At 38.6% G+C, this 14,565-nt stretch overlaps 1 protein-coding gene across 6 annotated transcripts in view; it reads left to right on the plus strand.

The window, feature by feature from the left end:
- The window catches only part of YAP1 (Yes1 associated transcriptional regulator), a 119,739-nt gene that overhangs the window by 78,042 nt on the left and 27,132 nt on the right, over window positions 1–14,565 (plus strand). The window lies entirely within an intron of this gene.

Raw genomic sequence — 14,565 nt, forward strand, 5'->3', positions numbered from 1 at the left:
GTGAAAAGTTCTGTGTTATGGTGGAACAATTGTAACAATATGTTGAAATACAACCTGAGGTTCCTAATAGCTATGATTTTTTCATGGCAACCCAGGAGCTTACATTCATGATCAGGGCTTGGTATAGCTCTGGGGACAATGGATAGGAAAAAATCAGAGGGCCTCTGATTTAGTCTTCTGTAAGAACTAACAAGATTTATAATTCCTTGCAATCTAATGAAATAGGGTAGTCAGTGAAAACTTACTCCAAATATTCCTGATTGTTGCCCAAGATGCTTTGTTGTTTTTGTGGCAGCAGACAACACTGCTGTTCTTTCACAACATTTTACCTATGTTTGAGAAATGAAAAGGAATTATTATTTTAAAAAAGAAAAAAGAATGGGAACTGTAACTAATCATTTACTTTGTGGGACTTGGTACTCTGTGTGTGTGTGTGTGTGTGTGTGTGCCTTTAGGTTTTCTGTTGATTTATGGCGACCCTATGAATTTTATTGCATTTACGTAGACAAGGAATGCTCAAAGGTGGTTTTGCCAGTTCCTTCCTCTGAAATATAGTCTACAGCACCTGGTATTTGTTGATAGTCTCCCATCCAAATACTAACCAGAACTGGCCCTGCTTAGTTTACAAGATCAAACAGGGTCTGCTGCCTTTAGTGTATTTAAGCTGCTATATGTGGTACCATACGTTTTACTAACCATTTTTAAAGTAACTTTCTCAACTGTGATTGTACACAATGAAGTATGAATTGTTCTCTAAAACAATTTCATATTTATCTTACAGTTAAGAGAGAACCACTATATGACAGCATATCAATATATCGTTTGACAATATGAGAATTTAAAAATATGTACTGTATGAGGGCTCTGAAGGTAAAATGTTAGTAATAGTTATGTAAATGGTTAATTGTGATAAATGTTATGTTACAATAAGAATCACAATCTAAAGAATGTATTAATTCAGTATTCCATATATATAATTAGAGAATCCATTATACACCTCTTGGTGATGGCAAGAATCATTCATTGAACATTTGGGTTCCTCTTGAACTTGCAAAAAATATTTATTGATTGTAATGTGAAACAATCACATTGGCTAATTGGATTTCATAAAATCATAGAATCGTAGAGTTGGAAGAGACCACTAGGGCCATCCAGTCCAACCCCCTGCACTGCAGGAAATCTAAATCAAAGCATCCCTGACAGATGGCCATCCAGCCTCTGTTTGAAGACGTCCAAGGAAGGAGACTCCACCACACTCCGAGGGAGTTTGTTTCACCGTCGAACAGCCCTTACTGTCAGGAAGTTCCTCCTAATGTTGAGGTGGAATCTCTTTATATGCAGTAGAGCAGGCATGAACTAAAGCTTTCTTTCTGTTACAATAAATATTTGCTCCCCTTTATGTTTATTTATACAGTACCCGCATTTCAAGAGCCAGCATGGCGTAGTGGTTTGAGTGTTAGACTACGACTCTGGAGACAGGGGTTCAATTCATTGCTTGGTTATGAAACCTGCTGGGTGACTTTGGGCAAGTCACACTCTCTCAGCCTCAGGGGAAAGCAATGGCAAACTTCTGAACAAATCTTGCCAAGAAGTCCCCATGATAGGTTCTAGGGAAAAAATGCATCCAAGTATAGCTCAATTTTATTAAGAGCAGAATAAAATAATGGGTTATATGTAAAAGGGATGGGTTAAAACTATTGCCAAACTAATAGGCAGACAGGGATCCTTGGGTCTGTGTGCAGAACCTGGATGTAGAATAAAATAATACTCAAACCCGTCAGTAAAAATGCTGATATATCCAATAAGTACTAGGCATGATAAGTTCACCTTAAGATTGCCATAAGTTGGAAATGACTTGAAGGCACACAACAACAACAACAACAACAAAACCCCATATTTCAGCTAAAGATTAGATCTGTAATATATTGACTTGTCTGAGTCACATCCATGTGGTAGGTATGCATACATGACACTAGATCGGTAGTCTTTGACAATGCCCCATAGATTTGTTGAGTTGAGGCAGTCTTCCATTTTAGCCCTGCATGTAATTTTCATAAAACTTCAGAGCCCACACATTGTCCTAACTACCAGAATTGTCTACTAGAACATGGCCACATAGCCCGAAAAACCCACAAAAAACTATGGATGCCGGCCATGAAAGCCTTCAACTTTACATTAGAATTGTCTCCCTTTGTGTTCTATAAGTCATCTGAGTCACTTGGCTAGATAGAAATCAAAATGTTCTTTAAAAAAAAAATAAGGTCTTGTTTGTCTAAAATTCACTCATGTTTCTTAATAACCTGGTTTAGCATGGGTGCAGCGTGCACAGGCTTGTTAACGCTTACACTCATAATCTCTGAAAACTTAATACACAAAGCCTTATTAAATGCACTGAGTTAACTCGTAATTTTAAAAGAATGAAGCAGTGCAAAAAAAAAAATCAAAACAAAGTGTTAAAAGAGCTAGTATAAAATCTGAATATCTTATTATGCTAATTGTGAATATTTAAGTTATCATAGAGCCTGGGTATTTATTTCCATTCCAGAGAAAAGGTATCCCATCTGGTAGTTACTAGCTATTACTTCTGAAAGATTCTGAGCCCTTGAAATAAACCATTTTATTTGGCATTCTTTAATGCCAGTACAGAAAGCAAACAAAAATTCTTAATTTCATAATTTATTCTCCAAAACAGATATTCATATCTTTAGCACAAGGGATATGTGGGCTCTGTAAGCAAAGTGTTCCTAATCATGTGCCTAAATCCTCAAAGGTTCTGTTTAGTGGCAAACTGATATGTTTTGAGTGTTTGAGTAGCCAATTAGTGAATTAGCGTTCACCGGAAATAGATGAATCAGTGGGCTGGAAACTTGATCTGAATTGTCCCTTTTCCTTTCGATTTGGTTTTAATTACCTTTTAAGTCAGTTCATTATATGTATCACAACAATGGCCTGAGAAGGAGTGGAGAGGAACTGGCTCATTCAGATCCCCAAATCTCCTGTTTGGCCACCTGGAAGAAATTCTTTCTAAGTTAATTACTGTTTAGACACACTGAATTGTTGCCTGCCTATCATTTTAAGGTTGGCATCAAGATTATTTCATTTATCAGTTTGTTTACATTACTTGTATCCAGTCCTGCAATGTTTCTTTTTTCAGAGATTCTTACAAACTAGATAAGCAAGTAACACAGATTCCCGAATATTTTCATGAAAAGGTTAAAGCAGCATAGCAATACAGTTCTGTGTAAATTCAAATGATTTAATGCCTCTGTAAAAAAAAGTGGGTTTTGCTTGTTTCTTTGTTTTGCTTGGTGCTGAAAAAGATGTTGCCGTGGACACTACATTGATGGGGACACCACCATTGAAATAGCCCCCCTCTCCAGTCAGTACCTTCAGTGGTAGTAGAAGTGCAATAGAATGTAATTTGCAGGCAAAATTTTAGAATTGCTTCAGAATTTTTTTGATGTTGACCAATGCCAGAACAGTTTCAGGGAGTCACCTTAAGCTTGTTTTACTGTGGGAAACAAGCATATTTGCATGAAGATGAGGGAGTGGACATCTCAGAGAAAGAGTTAGTGAACTGCAAAATATACCATCTGGGCCATGTGTTGATCTGAGAGAAACAGTTTCTGTTTTTCTCTCTTTTCCCAAGCAGTCTTTTTCTTCCCTTCTCTCCACTCCTCTTCCCACCCCTTCCTTATGAGTGTTGTTAAAGGCTATCTGGAATAAACAGCTAGAGCAAAGGTCAGAAGTTGGAAACTTCTCCATTCTGGAAATACACACTCAGTTTGCTGTAAATAATGGTGTCTCCTTGCTCAAAGAGATTTCAACCACTTCTCTGAAGCATTCCACGGTTTCCTAAGATTCTTACAGTCGCATTGTTTAAACTCAAAAGCCTCTGTATCAAAAAGACAGATGCATACAACTGTTTTATTTTTTGAACTACAGTACTGTACATAGTTTCCCTTTTTGGGCCCACTGCGTCTGAATAGTCAAGACAAGCTTGAGTAAATGCCAGAAGTCTTTTTTTGTTTTATTGCTATTATTATGTTGTGGTTGGCCTTTTAATCTGCTCCAGGCCTCCCCCCCCCCCCCCCGGTCAAAAAAGAGCTCAACAAGAAGGAATAGAAAAAAAGAAATTGAAGCATGTAGTCTTCTCTGATTGAAGTTGATGGCAAATGGGGGACACACTGCTGTTAATAGGGAAAGTAGGGATTCTTGAAACATGAAGTTGTACATAATCATAAGCCTGCAAGATTTCCTCCTTTATACCATCTTAACTAAGAACAGGAACAGCAAAATGCAGGCCTGTGAATAACATCTTCATTCTACCCCCCCCCCCCCCCGCCGGTTTTTAAGAACCGGCCCTGATGAAGAAGGCAATGAAGCTTTGAAAGCTTGCAACATGTATAATGTGCATTTTCATTGGCCCAATAAAGGTATCGCTGTGTAGTGGATTTTTGTTTTTACTGGAATTGCTATATGGCCAACACAGCTACCCCTGGTTGTGTTTTGTACATAATAGTAATGGCTGTTTCAACTTTCAAATTTTTCTGCCAAAGAAATTGTTCTCCTTTCACCCTTTCCTTGTCTGATCTTTTCCCCTTCTATCATAGAATTCAGAATTAGTAACCTGGATCCTAGCTTTCCTTCTATTAACAACATTAAGTCCATATTCACAAACAAGCATTATCCCTCATCCCATTGTGTCTCTCTTGAAAATCTGCTGCTGCAGTGGGGCTAGAGGAACTCTTTAGAATGAGAAATGGTATCAAAGGCTGCAGATATCATAGGATGGAGATGGAAATTGCTACCCAACCATCAAACTTGATTAGAGGAGTACCTAGGTATCTAGAATGTTAATTATCAGCTGTATTGAAAAACTGATGGAAGTTATGTTATTTGCAGGTACCTAAGGGCAAAAGCAAAACACCAAATTTACCCAAGGAAGCACATGTACTGCAGGATGGGCAATTTCCAGAGGCCAATACATTTGCTCAGTGTTCACTTCCCCTGCAATATTTTAATTTTTATTAACTTAAAGGGCTTCCTCACACCTTCTAGGGGCATCCTTTCTCAATCTTTTTTTTTTTCCTTGTAGGAATCCTTGAAATAATTTTCAGGTCTCAGGGAACTCCTGCATTAAAATTATAGGTCTAAAGGATCACTTGCATAACACTTATTATAGCTACAGCTCAAAAATGATTTAATATTTTTTTCAGTCACAATCTTTCATGGAACTCTGATTGAGAAATTCTGATCTAGAGGCTGTGAGGGATAGTTCCACCACATTTGCTGCTGTCTTGTTTTATGCCCTCTTCTCCAAAAAAAGTAATTGATAGTCACTAGGTTACAAGAAAAGCCTCCTCTGAGCATAAAGATCTGTGTGAATCCTCCTTTAAAGAGAGAAGGAGGATAACAAATGTCACAATGAGAACTAAAGTGCATACTCCCCAGAAAGGCCATGTTACTATGTAAAATGCAAAACTCAACAAACAAATGAGTAATATGTCCTGCATTGTACAAGAATTTTGCAATAGAAAGAAACAGATTTGCTGAATTATAGCAGTGATGGAGTTCACCTTCCTTCTCAACTAGTAGAATCAAAAAGTAGTCTTCATTTCCCCTAGTTTTCTTACTGGATTGAAACATTGGTAATGGCATCTTATTAGTACATTTAGTTTAACTGCTTACAGCTTCAACTAGTACTAATTAAAGACAGGTAGCAAGTCTGATAAAAACCACTTCCTTAAAATACAGTAGCTTGCATTCTACCTTATTATTTCTTCTTTACTGTTGTCATAGTTCTTGATTTCCTTCGAATATATTATTATTGTTGTTTGTTTCTTTTGCATCCTGTCTTTTCCCAGTACTGGGGCTCAAGACAGCTTAGAAATTTAAAACCAACACATTTTGAGATACGTAAAAAAACATCAGTAAACATGTATAAAAGTTACTTTAAAATGCAGTTAAGCAATAGAATTTAAAAAAATGTTTCCTTCATTAAAAGACAGAAGATAACCAGCAAAACAGCTCATCATTGAAAGCCCATTGTATTTATTTCCTAAACATCCATCATGATATAAATGTTTTCACTTGTTGGTGGAAAGACAGGGCGAGCCATCCTAGGAAGAGTATTTCAAAGTCTGGGTGCAGCCACAAGCAAGGGCCAGTCCCTTTCCTTCACTAACTGTGGCTGGAAAGGTGGTGGGAGTGGGCCTAACCTAAAGATCTTAGACCTCAGACAGGCTCATCTTGGCAGATACAGTCCTCCACATAATCTGGACCTAGCTGAGCCAATTCCCCAAATTTCTAATACAATCACAGTTGAGTCTGTGATTTTTGGGTTGACTTGTGCTAGGTATGAGCCTCTCCAAGTAGGATACTCTTCCTCATTTCTCAGGGTAGCTCCAGGCCAAGAAGCTGCATGGAGGGAGGTTGGATCAGTTCTTGCCAAAGAAACACAGCTGCCAATTCTCTTGTTTGGAATGCCATTATGTTCCTTTAATGTTTGAAGGAATCAGTGCTGCTGATGGTTATCAGTGTCTGGCATAAATTGCCCTGTATCAGCATGGTTAGTGATCAGCCTGTTGTCATTGCATTTGATTCCTTATGGCAGCAGAATCCAGACACGAGGAAGTGGCAATCATGTCAAATACTCAAACAGGTACCTGCATTACCATTCCATTTGTCAGGGCAACATAATGTACCGCTTCACATTTGAATAATATTGTTGCTAAAATATTGCCATTAGGTCAAATAACGCAAGATTACATTGAAAATAGATATTTTCCAAGACTTGAATTTCTCAAGTATAAGAAGGAACATTAGAATCATAGAATCGTAAACTTGGAAAAGACCACAAGGGTCATCCAGTCCAACCCCCTGCCATGCAGGAACTCTCAATCAAAGCATCCCCGACAGATGGCCATCCAGCCTCTGCTTAAAGACCTCCAAAGAAGGAGACTCCACTATACCTCGAGGGAGTGAGTTCCACTGTCGAACAGCCCTTATCGTCAGGAAGTTCCTCCTAATGTTGAAGTGGAATCTCTTTTCCTGTAGCTTGCATCCATTGTTCCAGGTCCTGTTCTCTGGAGCAGCAGAAAATAAGCTTGCTCCCTCCAAAATATGACATGCCTTCAAATATTTAAACAGGGCGATCATATCACCTCTTAACCTTCTCTTCTCTTGGCTAAATATCCCCAGTTCCCTAAGTCGTTCCTCATAGGACATGGATCCCAGACCCTTCACCATTTAAGTCGCCATCCTTTGGACACGCTCAAGTTTCTCAATGTCCTTTTTGAATTGTGGTGCCCAGAACTGGACACAATATTCCAGGTGGGGCCTGACCAGAGCAGAATACAGTGGCACTATTACTTCCCTTGATCTAGACACTATACTTTTATTGATGCAGCCTAAAATAACATTGGCCTTTTTAGCTGCCGCATCACACTGTTCACTCATGTTCAACTTGTGGTCTACTTGGACTCCTAGATCCCTTTCACACGTAGTTTCATTCAGCCAGGTGTCACCCATCCTATATCTGTCAATTTTATTTTTCTGCCCTAAGTGCAGTACCTTACATTTCTCCGTGTTGAATTTCATTTTGTTAGCTTTGGCCCAGCTTTCTAATCTATTCAGGTCATTTTGAATTTTGATCCTGTCCCTGGCGTATTAGCTATTCCTCCTAATTTGGTGTCATCTGCAAATTTGATGAGTATGCCCTCAATTCTGTCATCCAAGTCATTGATAAAGATGTTGAATAACACTGGCCCCAGGACAGAGCCCTGTGGGACCCCACTGGTCACTTGTCTTCAGGATGAAAAGGAGCCATGGTTGAGCACTCTTTGGGTTCGGCCAGTCAACCAGTTACAAATCCACGTAACAGTTGCCTTGTCTAGCCCACATTTTACAAGCTTGTTTGCAAGAATGTCATGTGAAACTTGTTTCAAAGGCCTTATTGAAATCAAGATACGTATACTATATCCACAGCATTCCCGTCATCTGCCAAGCTGGTAATTTTATCAAAGAAAGAGATAAGATTTCTCTGACATGACTTGTTTCTCTGAAACCTGTGTTGACTTTTTGTGATTATGGCATTGCTTTCTAGATGTTCACAGACTCTCTGTTTAATGATCTGTTCTAGAATCTTTCCTGGTATTGATGTCAGAGTAACTGGATGGTAATTGTTGGGATCCTCTTTTTTCCCCTTTTTGAAGATGGGGACAACATTGGTCCTCCTCCAGTCTGCTGGGATTTCTCCTGTTTTTTCCAGGAGTTTCCAAAGATTATTGCCAATGGCTCCAATATTACATTTGCCAGTTCTTTTAATACTCTTGGATGTAGTTCATCTGGTCCTGGAGACTTAAATTCATTTAGATTAACAAGGTATTCCTCTACTTTCTCTTTACTTATTCTGTACTGAAATTCCCCTATTCTGTCCTGTGCGCCATTATCCTCAGGTTGAGAACCCCTTTTCCTTTTCTGAGAACACTGAGGCAAAGAAGATGTTGATTAACTCTGCCTTTTCTCTCCCTGTTAGCATTTTGCCATCTTCTCCACATAGTGGTCCTACCATTTCTTTCTTCTGTTAGCTGTGGACATATCCAAAAAAGCCCTTTTAATTGTTTTTAACCTCTCTAGCAAGCCCGAGTTCATTCTGCGCTTTAGCTTTTCTGACTTTACTCCTACGCATGCCTGCTATTTCTTTGAATTCCTTTTTCGTGATTTCCCCCTTTTCCATTTCTTATACATGCTCTGTTTAATACTTAGCTCAGTTGAAAGTTCCTTAGTCATCCATCCTGGTTTCTTGGGACACCTCCTATTTTTCTTTCTCACTGGCACTGTTTGAAATTGTGCCTTCAGTATCTCCCTTTTGAGAAACTCTGTTTTTTTCTTGCAAGCATCCACCAATCTGTCAGTTACATCCTCCATTACATTATTTTTTGGAGTATCATTTTAAACCAGTGTTAATGAAAGGCAAATCATTTGAAGTTTTGAGTTGATCTCCCTTTTTATTGCTGATGAAACTTTCCACAATTTATATGTGTGAATTTACACATATAAATCCAAAGTGTGGTGGAATCTCGTCCTTTGGAGGTTTTTAAACAGAGATTGGCTGGTCATCTGTTGGGAGTGCTTGATTGTGAGTTCCTGCATGGCAGGGATTGGCTGGGTGGCCCTTGCAGTCTGTTCCAACAAAATTAGTGAAAAGTTCTACTCTACTTACATAACAACGTATTATAAACTGCCAGTTTCAGTTGGTGCAACATGGTGATGCTGCAAAGTTAAATAGCTTAGTCATAAATTCTATTATGCTTTTTTATGTGTGGGGAATATAAGAGGACCAGTTCTTAATTGAATTATACAAACAGTGAAAGCCTTATGTAAATGAAGCAAAGATTCCTGGGACCTGCCTACGCTTACTCTGTACTTTAAAAGTATTAATTTTGTATTAAATGAAGATATCACCCAGTTTTGCATGACTATGGCTGTGAATTTGTACATCTGTCTATACGATGTGTAGAAAATTGCATCCTTTTCTGTGTCATGCTGGTTCTTTGTGGGAGTGTTTGGAAAAACAATCATGTGGCCTTCAATTTGGCATTCTGAAGCAGAGTAGTTCTGGTCATTCTCTTAGCAGTTTCATGAATATGCCAGTTGCCATTGTGCAATACTGTGTGACAATAAAGTCCAGATTTCTTGAGTCGTGGGGAATTTGTCTGTAGAGATGGCATTTTTGGCTTTGTAACCTGTTGATTTCTGAGGCCTGAAACACACAGGCCAAGTAAAGTGTCTTCTGGCCACTTTGGGACCATGGCATTTACATGACGCTGGACCAAAAAGTACCTGGAATAATCCAACCTAGCTCAGAAAATGCATACCTTCGACCATGCATATAAATGTGCCAACACCAGAGCAGTTCTAAAAGAGTGATGTATCCTAACCCTAAAGCTGTATATCAACGCCCTAGTAGTGCAGGTGTGCATTTAAAAAGGATGGAACTGGCATACCCAAGTGGTCAGGGCAGCAATGCAAAAAAGTGAAAGTGTGACATCTCCAATGGATGTAATTACAACATACACAGATCAGACAGTCCAAGAGGGGGTATGGGGTAACGGGGGCATGTACAGTGGGGCATGATTGTGCATTGCCAGGGAGCCCTGATAGTGGTTAAATGCCAGTACTGCAGCCACTCACAGTTGCAAGGTTGTGGGTTTGATACCAGCCAGGGGATCCAGGGTTGACACAGCCTGGCATCCTTCTGAGGTCGCTAAAATGAGTACCCACCTTGTTGGGGGCAATTAGCTTACATATTATAAACTGCATAGGAAGTGCTTAAACACACTGGTAAGCGTTATAGAAATGTACACTTGCTATTGCTGTTGTTATTACTGGATACACCTCTCCTCCAATGTCCCGTCCTGGTGAAGGATCGCAGGTGTGACTGTGTGGGCAGTCAAAGGGGGCGGCCATCCAATGGGGTAGCATCTAGACAGCAGACAGTCACTGGCGGTGTGTTTGTGCACCAGTGTGCATGGGTGGTGGGAAGGTGATAAAAAGAAATTACCCAGTGGTATAGTTTGAGGCTGCACCGTGCAGTTGGGCCATGCGCATTGGGAGCAGGCGGTGAAGACAGCAGGGTTTCAACCCGCTTTTGGAAAAAGCAGTTTCAAACCCCTTTTTTTCTGCCTGTCTGCTTCACCCCTGACATTCAATCTATGATCTTGATTGTCCATACAGGACTTCTTTGTTTGAATAACTGGATTTGCAGTCCTATGTATGGTGGTGTAAAGCCCAGTAACTACCAGGAATTGGCTTTCAAACAAACATAAAGGTGATATATATTTTATAACTTTGCTTATGCCTTGGTTCTTTATTTCTGGTTTTCATTATAATATTAACAACAAGAAAACCAGGAAACTAAACTATTTGTCTTATGCTTTTAAGAGAAGACAAAACTAGGTGTGTCTAATGATTTTGGCTTTCATTGATTATTAAATATGCTACAGTGAAGATGGAAAACATACAGTAGAAAATTGGCAAAAAATTATCACTCTGTCCTATAGTGGGCCTTGTTAAAGTGTATGTCTGTTTCAAGAAATGTAGCATACTCAACTATGTGTGTATTGAAAGTGCTGTTCCCTGCACCTCTTATTTCAAATCCCTCCCAAATCCCTCTCTTTCCTCTTTTAAACAAAGACTTGTTTGTTCTTTGTCTGCCTGTGAGATCTTTGCTGCTTGCCCCATGTTTGGGTGCAGAACCCCATATTTAAATGCTTCCCTGATACCATGAAAGCAAAGAACAGGGAAAATGGTAAATCCTGGTCCTAGGAGATAAAGGAAAATATTGATTTTTTGTTAAATTTTATTTTGCCTTTCCACCCTCTTCTTAAATTCGGTGGTGTTTTTAGAAAGGAACTAAATGTTTAAAGATCATTAGAAGCTTTTCTTGAGCCTCTAAAGTGGCATTTCAGGTACTGTACATAAAAACAAGAGTGCTTCATTTGAAGGTTGCACAGCTAAAGTGTTACTTGTGTGGCTTTTGCTGCGTTAGATCTCCCACTCCTTCTTTCAATTCGTCATGGACTCCCTACCCTACCCCACTGTTTTTGCTGGGCTGAATAAAAAATAGATTGTAGCACAAACAAATGTTTCTAAAGGCTGGCCATTCAGTAACAACTTACTGCAGATCTATGAAAAATCTCTTTACGTTCCTTGTGCTTTGTTTGCATTTGAAAAATGGTAAATCTCAGACACATAATGATCACAGATATTTGTCAGACACACACACATTCAAGATGTATTTTGTTCTGAACTTTTAAAGGTTTTTGTTTTTCTTGCTTTAAGCTGTGGAGTGTTCTAATTGACTAGTTTTACAGATTGAGGTAGAACGCAGGCCAAGAATATTCTTGTGCAACAAATCTGTGCTTTTAATTGTCTTTATATGAGATGTTCCTGGAGAAATTGTTCATGACTGTTAATGGTTGTACATCTCAGAACTGTCTGAACATATTTCCAAGGAACTGAAAGTGTTTGGTTATTTTTGCCACATGTCTATAAATAACCTGGGTTTGATCTGTAGCCCAGTAGAGCTGGCTGATGATTGTCTGTTTACAACCGAAGTGGAAACTGGCACAATTTCTGCAGAAGCCTATATTTATCGTAAATGTATTTTGTTTCTCTGACCTAGGAGCAGCCTAGTTGGCTAAAGCGTATCATCAGAAGAGCAGACTTGCTACCCAAGTGCTTACTTAGTTTAAACTGACTTTAAGAACCCTGGATGCTACCCAGATTGTGAAGTGAGCCTCCCTAGGGAGGAGCTGTCATCTCGGTGTCCTGTTTTCTCTCTCCCAGACATCACTGTTCTGAATTCAGTTTGTTCACCCATTTTGTTAGACCATTCTGTTCTGGTGAAAACATACTGAAAGATGGTTGTTCTCAGTAAGAGAAGAGCAAATCTGAACATATTTAGCAGATCAGAATGAAAGTTCTGATGGCCTCCTGCACATTCATGTGAGGAAGGCTGTGCATGCAGGGACTGTGTATTCTTAAAATAAAGTTTTATCTTTTTTACAGTATGCAAATCGGGGAGCTTGAGCTTACAGTGGACAAGCCAGTGTGGTGGCTCCTGAGTTCCAGGAGTGCCTAAACAAAACAAAGAATTTGATAGATTTAGCCATGCCTGCTGGCAATCAAATGGCAGGAGCAAGAAATTGACTTTTTCTTTAGAACTTGTTTTCTGATGAATTCTATTTTATTGTAATTACACAACCCCAGCTTGTATTTTTTATCACACGATTCATTACAGCAAAGGTTCCTCCTTGTGAGTTTGTGCCATGACATATAGTGACCGAATAGATCATGCTCCAGTGGCATCTTCTATGGAACATAATCCCTTTAGTTTTGATTTAAAGCACTCACCACATTTATTTATTTATATGCCCTTTAATAAATTTCAAAGCAGTTTACAAATCAAAGGAAATGTGCAAAGCAATCAAAATAATATTATTATTTAACAATCAATGAAATTATTCCAAGAGAAAAATCATACACACCATTAAACAGAAGATACCAAATAACCCCTCTGCTAGTATCAAAAGGGGCCAAAGATCTGAATGAAGAGGTGTGTCTTAAGTATGAAATTTAGTAATTGATGATGTCTAATGTGCTTTCAAAGGCAGGGAGCTGTATAAAACTCTGCCAACCAAGAAGGCTGTAGCATCTTAAAATGATGGCTTTGTGAGGTGGTTAATGTTGGTGCATGTTGTACCAGCATTCACTTGTCTAAAATGTTGATGATAATCCAGAGCTCAAGCAGCTCACAAGATCACTTAGAAAACTATCAACACAAACAGATGAAGCAGAAAGCATCATATCTAAATTAATAGCTTGATTCTTGAAGCTCTCATGTTCAAATACTACCTGTTAAGCATTAAAACACTACATCAATTAGCTCAGAGTCTTACTTTGTTCCCAAATGTCTTTATCTTGTTAAAGGCAAACACTTGAGCTGTTTTCAGTCTTTTCTTCCCTTCCAATGTGATTATGACTATTTATTCTATGATATTTAATGCCAAGGTGTATTCATTTATCATATGTTATCTTGAGTATTGCTTATAAAAAGGCAGATTATGCATTCCATATGAATAGAAGAAAACAGCATTGATGTTTAAAATAATAATAATAATAAAATTTATTTATATACCGCTATTCCATAGATCACAGTGGTGTACAACAGTTGATAAAACAGTTGAAAACATCATAAACCCCAACACCCCTCCCCACAATATTACAATACAAAAACATAATAAGAGATAACAACAGCAACACCCCATACAAATGGCTGAGAAGATAGAGTACATCAACATCGCCAAGGGGAAAGAGTGACAACAAGTCTCATGGGGGAAAAGCCTGGCAGAATAAGTGGGTCATAAAAGCCATAGACTGAGGTTGTTTCACTAAACAATTTGACTTTTCTTTTAAAAAAATCCAAATTCTGCACTCTGAATAAACTGCAAGGGAACTTATACATTTCTCTAAACCTGATAATGGATACAGGTCTGGCAGCAATTATTCTCAGTAGCTTTGGAATTTAGAAAATGTTGGAAAGGACTACAGAGGTAGAAAGTATAAACTGAGAGACAGGTGGATCTGCATGCTCCTCTATTAAAGCCCACTATTGGATGTTTCTTGGGCATTTTCTGAGCAGGCCTGATGACAGTCAAGCATAAATGAGTAGTAGTAGTAGTAGTAGTAGTAATTATTATTATTATTATTATTATTATTATTATTATTATTATTATTTATAGCCCACCTTTTCATGGGGAATCAAGGCGGGTTACAACATCTAAAAACAGTGTAATACACATCAAATCTAGTTAAAATTAATCCCCCTCCCAACCACCCATCCCTGATTATAAAACTAAACTAAATTATTTACAATATAACAACGTTGTGATAATAAGATCAACAAAATTGGGGGAAAATATAACAAGGATTCTATAAGAGGAGGGAATAAGCTGCATCGTGCTCAGGGAGGGGAAGCTAGTTTGGAAAGGCCTGCCA

Source organism: Sceloporus undulatus, chromosome 3, assembly GCF_019175285.1.
Source record: "Sceloporus undulatus isolate JIND9_A2432 ecotype Alabama chromosome 3, SceUnd_v1.1, whole genome shotgun sequence".
Taxonomy (NCBI): Eukaryota; Metazoa; Chordata; class Lepidosauria; order Squamata; family Phrynosomatidae; genus Sceloporus; species Sceloporus undulatus.